A 14,741-nucleotide genomic window follows, 5' to 3' on the forward strand; every position below is an offset into this window, starting at 1 on the left:
TACTTTGAAGCTTGTATCTGTGAATTTGCAACTGAAATTTATTTTGCCATTGTTTTCTGAATGAACTGAATAAAGCTTCTGTTGTAGCATGCCATGCAAACACATTATTGTGTTTGTGGTTGATGAATTATGGCTGTAAATAACACTATAGTTTAATAAGCCCACCACTCCAAGTTTATTAAACATTTTCCATTCTTGTGAAAGTTTCAACCAATTTGTCCTTTTTTGTGTGTGTTTTCAACATTAAATCAATGTTAGTCTCTTTCAAATATAACAACTCTTAATTTTAAAAAGTCATTTTGTTTTGAGCTGTGTTTTGAGTACCTTTTAATAGGAAACTTATTTGTAGATGATTGTACTTACTCAACAAAAGAACACGTGAAAACATCTAATTTGGCAAATTATCCCTTTTAAACTAGCTAATAAAATTAATGTGAAAGAAAAGGCAGAGCACTTTTCAAAAACAACCTTTTTGGGTAACCCACGTCAGAAATGAAATATGGGCCATGAGGATATATTTCTTCAGGGGTGAAAAAGGAGAACTAAAAGTATTTGGAGTTTATGAGCAATGTTTCTAGAGCAGACTCTTTACTTTTTCTTCCTAGTGAACACTCTTTAGGGATTGTGATTCTGAGAGCTGAAATCTAAACCCCAGGACTTTATCCTATGTAGCAGTGGACGCTTGTCTTGGAATTACAAAAGTAAGTGGTGCCACCCTCACTAATTTTTGGATTTAAAGAACTTAAATCAGTACTCACTTCTTGTTTTTTCATTTACCAGTAAAAGGTAATGGGAAAAAAATAATTCTTAAGAATCTTAAGTTTAAGTCTTTGTTTAACCTGGTAGATTCACATCTGGCTGAGGACTGGAAGTAATAGTGGAGTACTTGTAATTCTATTCTAGTAATCATAAATGCAACCAGAGAGCAATCACATGGGTGTAAGTAACTCGCTATCTGCCTCAAACCAGAAGTAACAAGCCTAAGTTTCACTATGGGAGAAAGGAGGAAAAAAGCTTTTATTTTGTTTTGTTTTTAAGCTGCTACTCCAGTTACATTTTTTTTTTTTTTGACCAAAAACAAAGAATGTAGCCAATAGTCACTCTAACTGATCGTATGAGATTGATGCTAATCTCCATGGGCTTTTGTCTACCTGTCCCAGGCACGAAGTGGTGAGGTCAGCTTTACCTCTACCAGATGTCGAGGCAAGCTCTTCTGGTCTAGCCAAACTCTGCACTGTTAGCAGCTTATAGCATTTCCCAGCTGGATATAATTGGCATCATTTAGCTTGGGAGGTGCTTGATTGTGAGTGTTAGTTCTTTCTCTTTCTCCCTCCCTGTCTCTCTCTCTCTCTCTCTCTCTCTCTCTCTCTCGTCATTTTCCTGTGCTCACCACCCTCTGACTGTTCAGAGAGTTTTTACAAACCACATCACTACACTTTTTAGTTCTGAAGATGAATGTCCAAAGTTGTTAAGTAAAACTTCCATAACATAGAAGTTCAAAGCTGTCAAGGTGAATGAGATTTATATATTCTGCATATAAAGTTGTTAATAATGAAATGAGATAGATAAGAAAGTACTAAAACATTTACACATAATACAAACATATGACTGTTTTCATTTCTATTGGAAATCAGAGATCCTAATTTTATAATATTAGCAAAGAATTGGAATATTTCCATATTAGTGTAAGCATGTAGGCACAGTACTTATTTACTTGAAATTGGGGCTGAGATGGGATACCTGGGTGGCTCAGTTAAGTGAAATTGGGGGTGAAGATTGAAGGAAGACTTTTTATCATTGGATTAGCAAAGACCTGCATAACAAATAGTTATCTTTTAGGGATTCAGAGATTCATATTCTACGAGAGAGTAAGTATAACTTTTCGCTATGTAAATCAATTGAATCACCAATTAAAACACTGAAACTAAAGTCACATTAAGTCAATATCCTGAAGTGGTTCTTATTAGTTGGACAAGGTAGCATTAACATTCAGCAGTACTTTTATATTGTGCAAATGTCATTCTTAAAATCCCACATTATTTTAAATTAGAAGTACATTTGTTTTGAGTATCATAATAAACATTATTAGAATCATATATGTTTTTAAAAATTATAGGAACTTTAACACTGGTAGCTATAGTATTTCTTGGTTAATTATGTATACAATTACTCTAGTAGCATTATGACACTGGATAGTAGCTTGGGACTTTGGTATGACATGAAGGACTTTACCTGTTAGTAAAGAAAAGTTTCTATCTTATTATTAGAAGATTGCATTTGGATTGCAATGCAGTAAGCACCAAAAGCATATTAGCCCAGGAAAAAAAATCTTATTGACTCCCACCCCAGGAAACAAAGGAACTGAAATTAACACTATTTGATTTTGCCCTTGTGAAATACAGCTAAATTTTTAGAGATAAATGTATTTGAATTCAAAACAAGTTCAAGTATATAAGATAGTGTCTAGTAAACATCTGCACATAGTAAATGCTATTTTATAGCCCTCTTTTTCCCTTTAATATGCTAATCATCTAAGTCAAATATTCACCTACAGCATCATTTTAATTGATATATGGCACTACATTGCTGGGATGAAACAAATTTATTAGATATGTAGATTGTCTCTAATTGTTCATTATAATGAACATATCTAACATCATGAGTACTTTTAGTATGCTCTGAATGCCTTAGATGTATCTTGTTAAATATTCATAGCCACATCTGTTATTAACAGCCTTATTTTACAAGTGTGGAAATTAAAAAGTAGTATGTCCAATATCACAGTAAGAAGTAGCAAAGCCAGGATTTGAACCTAGCAGCTCAGTGATACTAGATACCATATTCTTATTTTTTCTTAAGTTTGTTTATTTTCTTTGAAAGAGAGAGCCCATGTGTGAGGGTAGGAGTAGAGAGAGCGGGAGAGAGAGAATCCCAAGCAGACTCCATGCCATCAGTGCAGAGCCTGATGCGGGACTAGAATCCATAAACTATAAAATCATGACCTCAGCCAAGATCAAGAGTTGGACCTTTAACCTACTGAGCCAGCTAGGTGTCCTGTAGATACATTCTTAACTTCTGTACTTCAACCACTATTTAAATAATATCATGATACACATGTCATAGCTACCTTTTTATTCACATCTATATTTCCGAAGTATAAATTCTTAGAAGTGGAATAGATGTGCATGCAGTTTAAAGGCTCTTGAAAGTCATTAATTGTCCCCGTAATGCTGCACTAATTTACATTTTCACCAGCAGTGTTTAAGGTATTTTCCAGAGCATATGTCTCTCCTGCCTCCAGTGGAATTAATATCTTAATTATTTTTCCAATTTGGTAGTCAAAAATAATTTTTAAAGCCTTATATTTCATTTATTGCCTGATATGAAATTCTAATTTACATTTCAGAAAACTAGTTCCTTGTAAAAGGGGTAAAGTTAAACACAAGCCTCCACTTTTATGACCTTTCTTCCTTTAGTTATTCCACATATATGGCTAAATGAACATCCTTTAGGATTTGTTCAGCTGAGGTTTCATTCACTTGCAATCAAATATTTTTCTTTAGTACCTGGCTCTTTTTATACCATCATATTTTACTAGCTTTATTGATGATGACATTGGCACCTTTATTTACATGGTCCTTCACATCTTTCTAATGCTTTTTTCTACATTATCATGTAGAGAAAATTTAAGGAACATTGACTAATATAATTAGGCTTTTGGTTTTAATATGCAAGAGCCCTCCAGAGCACCATATTATTTAAAGAAATCTGTAGAGACCTCAGGAGAATAAATTCATAAGTGCTTCCCAGTTTCTTGGGTTTCAAAGCAACTCCAAAGAGAATAGACCTCCATAGTCTCAGAGGATGTGAAGCCCCCCTGCACAAGAAATGCTCTTCTCCCTTTCTCAGTTGTGTCCATATTTACAGTACTTACCACAGATCTGTGGCTGGTGGGAGCTGAGAGCAGAATTTAGGAGTGGAGGTGTGTGTGTGTGTGTGTGTGCATGTGCGCGCGCACGCTTGCACACGCGTGTGTACTAAGAATATCACAGCAAGAGAAATAGATGTTAAAAAATAAAGGAGAGTGAGTCCCGGGAGGGACTTGCTTTCCATTACATTCCAGGGTGTAATACGGTGAACACTAGATAAATACTCAGTTAAGTGAATAAGGTTGAAAGGAGAATAATACTTAACACTTGAGCCTCCTAGGAAAACTTCAAATTCTAAAGGAGATCTCTTTAATTTCTCAAAATATCCTTCCTTCTTTCAACAAATATCTTATATATACCTATGGCATTTTATATATTTATATACCATTTGCTACATGAGATACAGGGCACCTGGAATTTAGCATATTTCTCTGACACCAATAAATACATAAAAAGGATCTGCTTTACCTCTCAGGAAGCTAGTTTCCTCAACAGTAGAAAGAAGATTTTTATGAGGCAAAAGTGACATGATGAATGAGAAACACATAGTAAAAACATGATCTATCAATTTAGGTGGGTGGGGCTGGTGGCAGAAGATGAGGCAAGCCCAGACTGGATTGTTGGAGCATGAAAAGTCTGGCAAGCGTGGCCCCTACCCCCAGCAACACCAGAAGGACAGTGCTCTGTCCGTTTCTTTAAATAGAGGAGGAGTATCTATGCTGGTAATGAGTTCCATGTTCTCATATGAAGTTCTTCTCTTATCCCAACCTCAGCACAAATGGAAAACAGCTATTGGCTTTCCACATAAACTCACTCCTTGATCTTAAAGGGTTTTTCAGACTCATAGAGGTGTTCCCTTCAACAATTTGGGTGTAGAAAATCTCTATATAATTCACATTACAGAGGTGATGTGAACGTTTGCAAAGACATTTTTTTTAATCCAAAGGAATTATGATGCTTTGTTACAAATTCAGTTTCAAAATATTTACTTCCTGGAACTAGGGTGAAGTCTCTAGAGAAACACTACTAGTTATTAGCTCATTTCTTTTAGATGCACTGGAATGAGTCTTCTTTGCCAGCATGGTTCTAAACCACAAAATTTCATCTTTGGTTGAAACTCCTCCAAGTGTGAGACCGTGTGCAATTCTCCTGGTTCATCATTTATCTTTTAGAACATGGTCTGCTGCGTTTTATGACAATTGTGAAAACATTATCTTAGGAGTCTTCGTGGGCAAAGCTAGCTTCACAGGCTCGTCAGCAGAGCCTGGCACTTGCAGGAGATCAGTAATGGAAGGAAGGTGGGAGAAGGATCAAAAAAATTCTGACAAAGACATGGATCCCACCCTGTGACAGACTTGCATTCCTGTTAGGATGGAAGGAGGGAGACTGTAGTGAAACTAAGCAGAAGCAGTCATTCTGCAGGGAATTCATGGGTTCTGAAGAGCTCACTGAGCTCATATACAACTGGAACAAGGTGAAACGTACCAAAGAAGGCAGAATCTAGGTAGTGCTGAGCTGATTCAGGAGCAGGCAGGCCATTTGGCTGCTAGAGTTCTACTCTAAGAGCAGATATCTGGCCTCTGTTAAGCATGCGTTGATTCTGATCTGTCATGGACGTGTGTGGAAACTGCATGGTGGTACCCAGGGCTACAGAAGCTGCATTACAGGCAAAACCAAAATTGCAAAGACTGAAGTCATCTAGTCTCAATTGAGCATCTAGTCATTGTTCAGTCTTGGTTTTGCCACACTCCACTGCTGTAACTGTGGGCAAATTATTGAACTGTGCCTCAATTTTTTCATAAAGTGGAATAATAATAGTCCCATTTCCAAATGGTTATTGTGAAGATACAATAATACAATGCCTATAAAGTGCTTAGTAAGATGTCAGGGGCATAATAAAGAGGGGAAAATGCCACAAGCCTTCCTTCTCCTTTCCCCATCTCTCTCTTTCTGGCTAATAACTACTCATCTTCTAGGACTCATCTCAGGCATCATCTCCAAGAAGACTTCCCTGGCTCTTCCCCACTCTCTACCCCATCCCAATGTGGGTCAGTTGCCAGCTTTGTGTTCCCATCATTTCTTCAAAGGATATCTGTATATTTCACACTTTTTTTTTTTTTTTTTTTTAATAACCCTCTTCTTTCAACTTTGTCTCAAGACTAGACTTTGGGAAACATCAGAATGAGGATCGTTCATCTTAGGGTCTCTAGAACCCAGCAGAGGTCACTGACTGAAGCAGTCTCTTTACCAGGGCTGACGGCTTCATGCCAGCTTGAAGACAAGCTCCTGGGGCAGCCCTTTCCCCTGCTGGCTTCTCAGCCTGTGCTGCACCATGGCCCATGGAAGATCTCCAACTCAGATGGACCTGTTTCTTGTTCTCTTCAGCTAAGCAAAACAGACAGTTGGGCCATTATCGAGTAATTCAGGCAAGAGAAGCAGCCAAAGCACATGTTTTTATCTGACTTACCCAAATTGGCTGACTCCCCAGCCTGCAGTTACTAGGTAATTGCTCAATCTTCCACTTGGCTTTTGCTGTGTAAATGTGGCCACAGAATCTTTTCATTTATTGAGTGGCTCCTCCCATCCTGTACCAAATACAGCTTAAAACATAAAATTTACCTTTCACCATGCCTATGCTAGCTGTTCAAAGTTGCAGCTGACCTCCCTCCATTAATCTTATAGGCTGAAATGTTTGGATCTGTAGTTGCTAATTGTCTCTTATCTGTGTTTTGGATAATCTGCTGTCAACTCTCCTCTTTTTGGTATGAAGAGAGAAGAGCCATGGACATACAGTATACATACACATACACAAACACAAACAACTCAGTTATGTTACACATTGGAAACTTTCTATATTTTGGCCTCAGGTTCAGGAAATCCCTTTCTCAGTAACCCATGGCCATGGTTCACTCTAGTCAGGGAAAGATCACAGGGCTTGGTTTCAGATAGAGCCTTGTTCCAACCCCAGCCTAGTCCAACCTTATTACCTGTGTGACCTTGGACATATCATTTACCAAGTCATCATAGGCTGTTTGTTTTACCCTTAAAGTGTTTTCTAGAATCTACCTACTTCTCTACATCTTTACTACTAACAGTGCAAACCACCATCCTTCATCAGGGCTATTAAAATAGCTACACAATTATTTTCCTGGCTTCTACCTCTTCGCTAAAATATGTTCACACAGATCTATTTAAAACCTAGGTTACCATGTTTCTGCTCAAAACACCCCAGTGGCTTCCCTTCATATTCAGAAGAAAATCCACCCTCCTCCATAGCGTTATCACGAGGTGATAAAGGCACTTATCACCAGGTGGCTGTCCCCAGCTCCAGTCTGTTTTTTTTTGTTTTTTGTTTTTACCTTGTCTCTTGTCCTTGTCCCCACTCACTCACCCTTCTGCTCCCTTGCTTCAAGCACACTGGCCTCCTGAGCTTCAGGCAAGTGGACAGGATAAAATAAAATCATGGAGATTTAGAAGACACATCCGGTCTGCCACTTTCTGACTCTGTAACCCTGGGAAAGTTGCTTAAGCTCATGGACTCTGTTTTCTCTTCTATAAACAAGCATACCATTATCCACATTGCAGAGCTGCCAGGAAGATTAAATGAGAAACGAAAGATAAAGCAGTTAGCCCAGTATCTGGCATATTGTCAACCCTAAATCAGGAGCTAGTGGCTACTAAGAGTAGGGGAGGCAGGGGAGAGGGGAAGAGGGTGCTCTGAAGCAGGAAAGCAGCACTAGAGCTTTCCCTAAAACACTAAAAACAGAGTAACACTCTCTCTTCCAACCAAGTCTTCAATTTCAAGCCCAATTTCTGCTGAAGTTCAGCCTAAGCTGCTCCTTTTGATGTTGTTAGTAGAAATATTTACACTCCTAACTATCAGTTACCCATCTAAATGCACTGTTAATCTCCTCTGTGCAGCCACCCTCCCAGCGCACAACTCATTGGTCTAAAGGAAGCCAATCCCTCCAAGAATGTATTCCTCTGAAGCCAGATTGATCTTGATTGCCTTTCATGGCCCCTCTCCAAGTTCTTCATATCTCTCTTCAGCTCTGGGTCCTATTCAATACAGGCTTCACTAATGCTGAGGAGGAACTCCCAGTCTTTGCCAGTGAAATTGGCTCATATTTCAGGCTTCATGGGGCTTCCCTGGTTTCACTGCTGCATGAACACTGGTAATCTGACACCTCTGCCAACTTCATTTTTGCTCTTTTCAGCAGATACCCTAGGGCCACACTTCTCCATTGCCAAAGGAGTGGCCATGGTTTGCCATTCAGGCTCTTAACCTTTGTGTATCCACCCTAGCCTAATGTCTCTTGCCTGCTGAATAATTTTCTCTATTGAACTGTAAGTTCAAGACTTCAGTGCTCCTGGGTCAAGAATTTCTTTTGGGCTGTGGAGTCTAAGAATAAGTGGATTCGAGACCAAGTATCTTCTACAGCAGTTGGAGTTTTATTAAGCTAAATGAGCAAACAATATAAAACTGTGTTTAATAACCTAGGGAATTGGGTAAGTGCTGTCCCTTTGGCCTAAATAATAACACAGAATTACTCAATTGGCCAACGAATCAAGGAAAAATAAAAAAGCTTTCCTACAAACTACCTTGACATTTCAAACTTCCCCAAATTGACCATATCATCTAATCTTTCAAAGGCCCTGTGGACCTCAGGAGAGTGCTTTTAAATCGTTGAAACATAAGACCCATCTATGTCTTTTTATGGCTAAAAAGAGTAATATGTTTTAGCTAGTGCTCTAATTCAGCGTTCCGCAAATTTTAAGGTACTCAAGAATCATCTGGAAACTGGGGACATGTTAGAAATGGTTATACCCAGAAATTCTGATTTGCCGTATCTGGGATGGGGATCAGAAATATCTGTCTCTTACAAGTACCATGAGGGTACCTGCAGCAAATGGTGAGAGATCGCACTTTTGAGAAAACCTGAGGCAGTAGGAGGGGATTTAAACACCAGTTTCTTGATGAACAATTCTTTCCTGTGCAGGTGCTAATTCACACTCTTTGCCCTTATTAAGATGCTGTTTAACTACCAAGAGTGTGTTGTAAGCTGGAGGCTTACAGTACCTTATGTTTTCTCACAAAAATATCACAGCATAAATTATTCTCATTCCCACTTTATAGGTGATACAACTGGGGTTCATGGTAGCCAAAATGTTCCTAGTAAGCTGGAATTTGAACCCAGGTCTTTGTTTGTTTGTTTGTTTTTCACTATATATGTCACAATGAAGGTTGATAAAGAGTGAGACAGGTGGCCTGGGAGCAAACCAACCGAGGCACACTCAGAGCTAAATCAACCCTGGGGGTTCAAAAAATTATACTGAACATTGAGTCTATTTTGTGTACACCAAGTATTCCTTTTGCTGATTTTTTTTTAATTCCATGAAATCTTTGACCGAGATACTATTTGGCATTACACAGTTGCCAAAAATGAGTCAGTCCTCTGGATGAGTGCTTGTTGGTACCCTACATCCACATATTTTCAAATATTCAGATGTTTTGGCTAGTCACACCGACACTGGCTTTAGACTAGTTTTCTAACTTTCAGGTAGGAAATCTGAGTCACTAAGTGACTAAGAGATGGGGTCTTTTATTGGTCTCTTTTTTGTTTGTTTTTTGTACATTTTATTTCCTGGTATGCATGAATATAGCCACTTCTTCCAAAAACTGTTAGGACCCAATATGTGTGATGTTGTTGGAGGTCATTCTCATGTGAGAATCCTTTTCCCAAAGAGGCTGACTGCTGGAGATAAAGGGAATTAGTATTAACAGGCATGTCTTCTGTGCATCAAGAAAAGTTTGTCCAAGGTGAAGCCATAACATTAACGGTTTGCTTTGCTTTATAGAATTTTGCTATGCTTTTAAGATGGTGAAACATGGTGTGAGCAGGAAGACAGCACTAGGAGAAGACTGCTGCCTCATCTCAGATTTCAGTTGACGCTGTTTAACTATTGCTCTCTTCTCTTCCCTTCTGTCCTCCAAAGAAAGAATGGTAAGCAGGTGACAAAGGCTACATTAGAGACTGGCTAAGAGAGAAGGAGCCTGGTGAGTCTGAGGCTTTGCTGATGAACTGAATAGAGGGGCTTTAGCTCATACACTGAATGTTGAGTCAACATCTTGGCTGAATGATTGGTGTTTGTGTAGGTCAAGAGATCATGGACTGGAAACTTCAGAGATGCTCTGGTAAAATAATAGCATAGAGATTTGTACAGCAGCTGCTTGTCTCATCCCTGGACTTGCCAAAGCTTCCCCCATCTTTCATCTCTTGAAGCACAAGAATTCCTCTCGTGCAACAATACTTTAATTCCATTTTAATATCCTTATCCATCAAATGGTGTTTTACAGTCTAATTTCATGACCTTATAGCACACAAACTATACTGCATATCACAACTATTTGGACCACTTCATAGAGACATATGAGATCATTACATTAGCCCTGAGGATCTTCTGACAGTCACACTTGAATATAATTTGCAAATTATTTTACCCTTGTAAGTCTGGGCCTAATAACCGATCTTAAAAGAGAATAGGGATAATTTGATTGTAGCCACTGTTGAACTTGTCCATCCAAATCCTTTTAAAGCTTTCTTTGACAAAACATAACTTCTAGCCATGGTGAAATGAGACTGGCTGGAAAAGAGGCTCACCGCTCTGCCAGTGTACGACTTTCCCCCAACCTTTCGTGCTTCATTTTATTTTCCGTGACTCCGAATGAAACACATCATTTCCTTTATGTGATATTCTGAGGCTCAGCAGGAATTTGGTTGGGACATATTTTTCCTGAGCATCTGCCTGAATTCTCCTGTGTTGAATATTTTTTAATCCCCCTTCTTTTAGTCATGCTCAGAGACTCCTTGGAGAATCCTGGAACAGTCTTTAGAGATCATCTCATCCAATACCCTCAATTTATTCTCTCTGAATCCAAATGCCCCTCCCTTTTAGCTTGTCTTTAGAAATGGAAACAAAAAGGGGCGCCTGGGTGGCTTAGTTGGTTAAGCGTCCGACTTTCGCTTGGGTCATGATCTCGCGGTTCGTGGGTTCGAGCCCCGCGTCGGGCTCTGTGCTGACTGCCAGCTCAGAGCCTGGAGCCTGTTTCAGTCTGTGACTCCCCCTCTCTCTGACCCTCCCCTGCTCACGCTGTCTCTCTCTCTCTCTCCTAGAAATAAATAAAACATTAAAAAAAAAAAAAAAGAAATGGAAACAAAAATAACCCAGTTCAGGCCCCCTGCCTGAATCTCCGAGGAACACCCTGGGCTCTGCTAAATGATTTGCTTGCCAGTGGCATCTCTGTGGGATCACTGAGCTGCTCCCAAGTCTTCGTGACACTACCTATTTGTACCTTAAATAACTCTTAGCTGGAAACCCTCACATCAAACTCCAAGTTTTGTCCTTCTAACTGTTTTCAGCACAGTCTCTTTCTTCTGAAGAAGGGCTCTATCATTAAGAGTTGATCGTGAGCATATTCAGCCTTTTCTGGGAAGCTTTTGGGAGCCTCCATTTCCACAAGGGAAGGGAAGATCTCTAGGGGAAAAATAAAACAAGGCTATATTACTACCTGACATTTAGTAAGCATTTATTATGTGCCAGGCACTGTGCCAAATACCCAATTATCTTTTTTTTTCTTTTTCTTTTTTGAGAGGTAGGGGAGGGGCAGGGGAAGAGGTGGAGAGAGAATCTGAAGCAGGCTTCATGCACAGCATTGAGCCCAATGTGGGGCTCGATCCTATTGCTACCACGAGATCATGACCTGAGCCAAAATCAAGAGTTAGACACTCAACCAACTGAGCCACCCAGGTGCCCCTGTGTTAACTTTCAATAATCCTACCCATTTCCCATGAGTTAGTTATTAGGGTCCCTATTTCACATTTGACCATAGGTCACAAAGTTTGTAAGTGGCAGATCCAGGATTTAAAAGCAGGCAGTTTAACTCCACAATATATGTTCTTAATCATTATACTGTTCTGTCTCCAAAAAAACTAAGACAGAAATAGGAAACCATTTTAAGTTACCTACTCAGGGAATTAACAAAAGGATCTGATCTTTCAAATATTTTAGTGAAATAACTCTAAGACCTTCTGGTATCAGCAAGTGTGTCTTTCTTCCTTTCTATTGTAGTAGCTTTTAGACTCCCAACTATAGTTCCTCAGTCCTAGAAGGTCTCTACATTAGTATGGTCCTAAATGGGAACACTTTGTTCTGTTGAAGACTCCCTTCTTCATATGGTGTCACTGAAACATAGGTAGCCTGGTGACTTAGTCATGATCCCTCACACCTCAGCCTGGCAGTCCTGTAGCCCAGTATAACCCCTGTCCACTGAAGCAGAGCAATGACAATAAGCCTGTCCTGTCCCTGGTGTAGCTAGGTATTCTCCGGGTACAGAGAAGAGGATGTCTTTTTTCCGATTTCTCGCCCTACGTATAATCACCTATAGAATCTCCCTATTCCCATAAACCCAAGTTCTCAGTCATTCTATATGCTTGGTTCTATAGATTTTCTATTTTACACACACACACATGCACACATCCATGTATGCGCACACTCATGCAGCCCACACTCTGCAGCCATTTTTCCCAAGATAGGTCTAGAAGAGCTTAGAGCCTAGGACCAACTCCTTCTTCTAATTATGTACTCAGGTCCTGAACTCCAGCCTCAAAATCCATCTTATTTCCTTTTTCAGGATAAGTGACATTTTCTCTAGAGAAATCCCCTCAATCTCACCCCAACAACTTTGTATTCAAGGTAGGACATGATAAAGTGTTACAGTGCATGGTAGCAGATGGAATATGTCTTCACCACTCCTGGTCTTCATGAGAAGAAATTTTCTCTAAACACTGTTGGCTGATTGATGCACCCTTTACACTTTCCTTCAGGGACAGACGTACTAGATAAGTGAGGTTAGGAGGAGTGCTGGGAACGTCCTTCATGCCTCTTTCACACTTCAGAGCCAGCTGCTCTTAGGGCACAGGCATTCTGCTCTGCAGCTATTACAAAATGTGGCTTATGTGCACAGCAGCAACATGCTTGGCCCCAGAATTAAACAGATTGAGCCATTTGGTCACTGGAAGCCTTGGAATGCTTTAGCTCCTGCTCTATGTGGGACTACCCCTGTTGCACTTTCTGCATGGGCTAGCAACAACTATAGTTTTCATTCATTAAAATCATCCCCAAGAGCTGTGCATTATGCCATCCAGTCCTCAAACCATTCCTGTAATGGTTTCCGTATGTTATGGTTTCCATGTTAAAAATGAGGAAATTGGAGCTTAGATTGGTCAAGTGATTTACTAAGGCCATACAGCTAGGGCCTTAGCCTAGGTCTTTTGAAAACAAAAATTAGGGGTGCCTGGATAGCTCAGTCAGTTGTGTGTCTGACTCTTGATTTTAGCTCGGGTCATGATTTTATGGTTCAGGAGATCAAGCCTTGCATTGGGCTCTGTGCTGACAGTGTGGAGCCTACCTGAGATTCTCTCTTCCTTTCTCTCTGCCCCTGCCCTACTTGCACACCCTCTCTCTGTCTCTCAAAATAAATAAATAAACATTTAAAAAATTAGATAAAACTTATATGTCAACACTTTGGTTGGGGGGGGGCTGTATAATTCCAAGGGATCATAAATGAAGGAAAAGGAAAAGTGAGGCAGAAGAAGGGATGGCAAATTCAAAGTAGCACTTTGCCATGAGTTTTTTTCCACAACTGTCTGCTTAGTCACATGGGCTTTTCTAGAGAGTCTAAACATCCATTGTATGTCAGAACAACACATCTTGGAGAGGAAAGCACACTATTTATTGACTCCTTCCTATCTCCTGTCTTTCTTTTTATCAGTATCTATCTCATGTGATGTTAATTTTCCTGCACTTAAAGTTTGTGTCACCTGTGTCCTCTTGGCAACCTTGTTGGGAAGACAGAGTCTCCATGGGTCTTGTCCGTTGGGCCTTGTTGCTGAAGTCGTTGTGACTGCTGCCATGAATGTGGGCAGAGACCACAAGCAGTATCAGAGGGAATGACCTTGGCTGTGTGTGGCTGAGTTGCCAAGAAGGTGTAGGACTGAGCACAAAAGGTGAGTCTGATACAGGTAGTAAGTGGCAGGGCAGAGTCATACCCAGGGCAGTGCTTTTGCAGATAGAGTATAGTCTTGTGCCCACTTATGTTCTAGTTCATGTTCAAGGAATGAAGAACTTCTCCCAAGAAAAGTCAGTTCAGCACTGTACTTGGTACTTTGAGAAGTACAAGATGGGCTCTTTATCAGTCAGGGTCCTCCAGAGAAATGACCAATCAGATATATACAGATAGAGAAAAAGAATTTAATTTTTAGGACCTGGCACATATGATTTATTATTGGGGCTGACAACTGTGAAATATGTACAGGAGACCAGAAGGCTAGAAATGCAAGAATTGATGTTGCAGTCTTGAGTTTGAAATCTGCATGGCAGGTCAGGCAGGCTGAAAACTCAGACACGGTTTTTATGTTGCAGTCTTGGGACCAAATTTCTTCCTGTCCAAGAAACTACAGTTTTTGTTCTTAAGGTCTTCAAATGATTGGATAAGACCCACCTCTATTCATTCAAGGTCTACTGATTAAATTTTAATCACATGCAACATCTAAGCCAAACAACTGATCACTATAGCCTAGCCATATTGACATGTGAAATTAACCATCATAGGATCCATCCTTCATCTGGAAATTATGATAGTAGGAATTACTTGCTGGGGATGCTAAGAGGTAATGGAACTTAGCAGTTTCCAATATCTGCAGTTTCCAAGTAGAATCTATAAGAGTTGCTAATTCTTTTATTGTCATAGAG

Source organism: Hyaena hyaena, unplaced genomic scaffold, assembly GCF_003009895.1.
Source record: "Hyaena hyaena isolate Hyena2069 unplaced genomic scaffold, ASM300989v1 scaffold_826, whole genome shotgun sequence".
NCBI classification, from domain to species: Eukaryota; Metazoa; Chordata; class Mammalia; order Carnivora; family Hyaenidae; genus Hyaena; species Hyaena hyaena.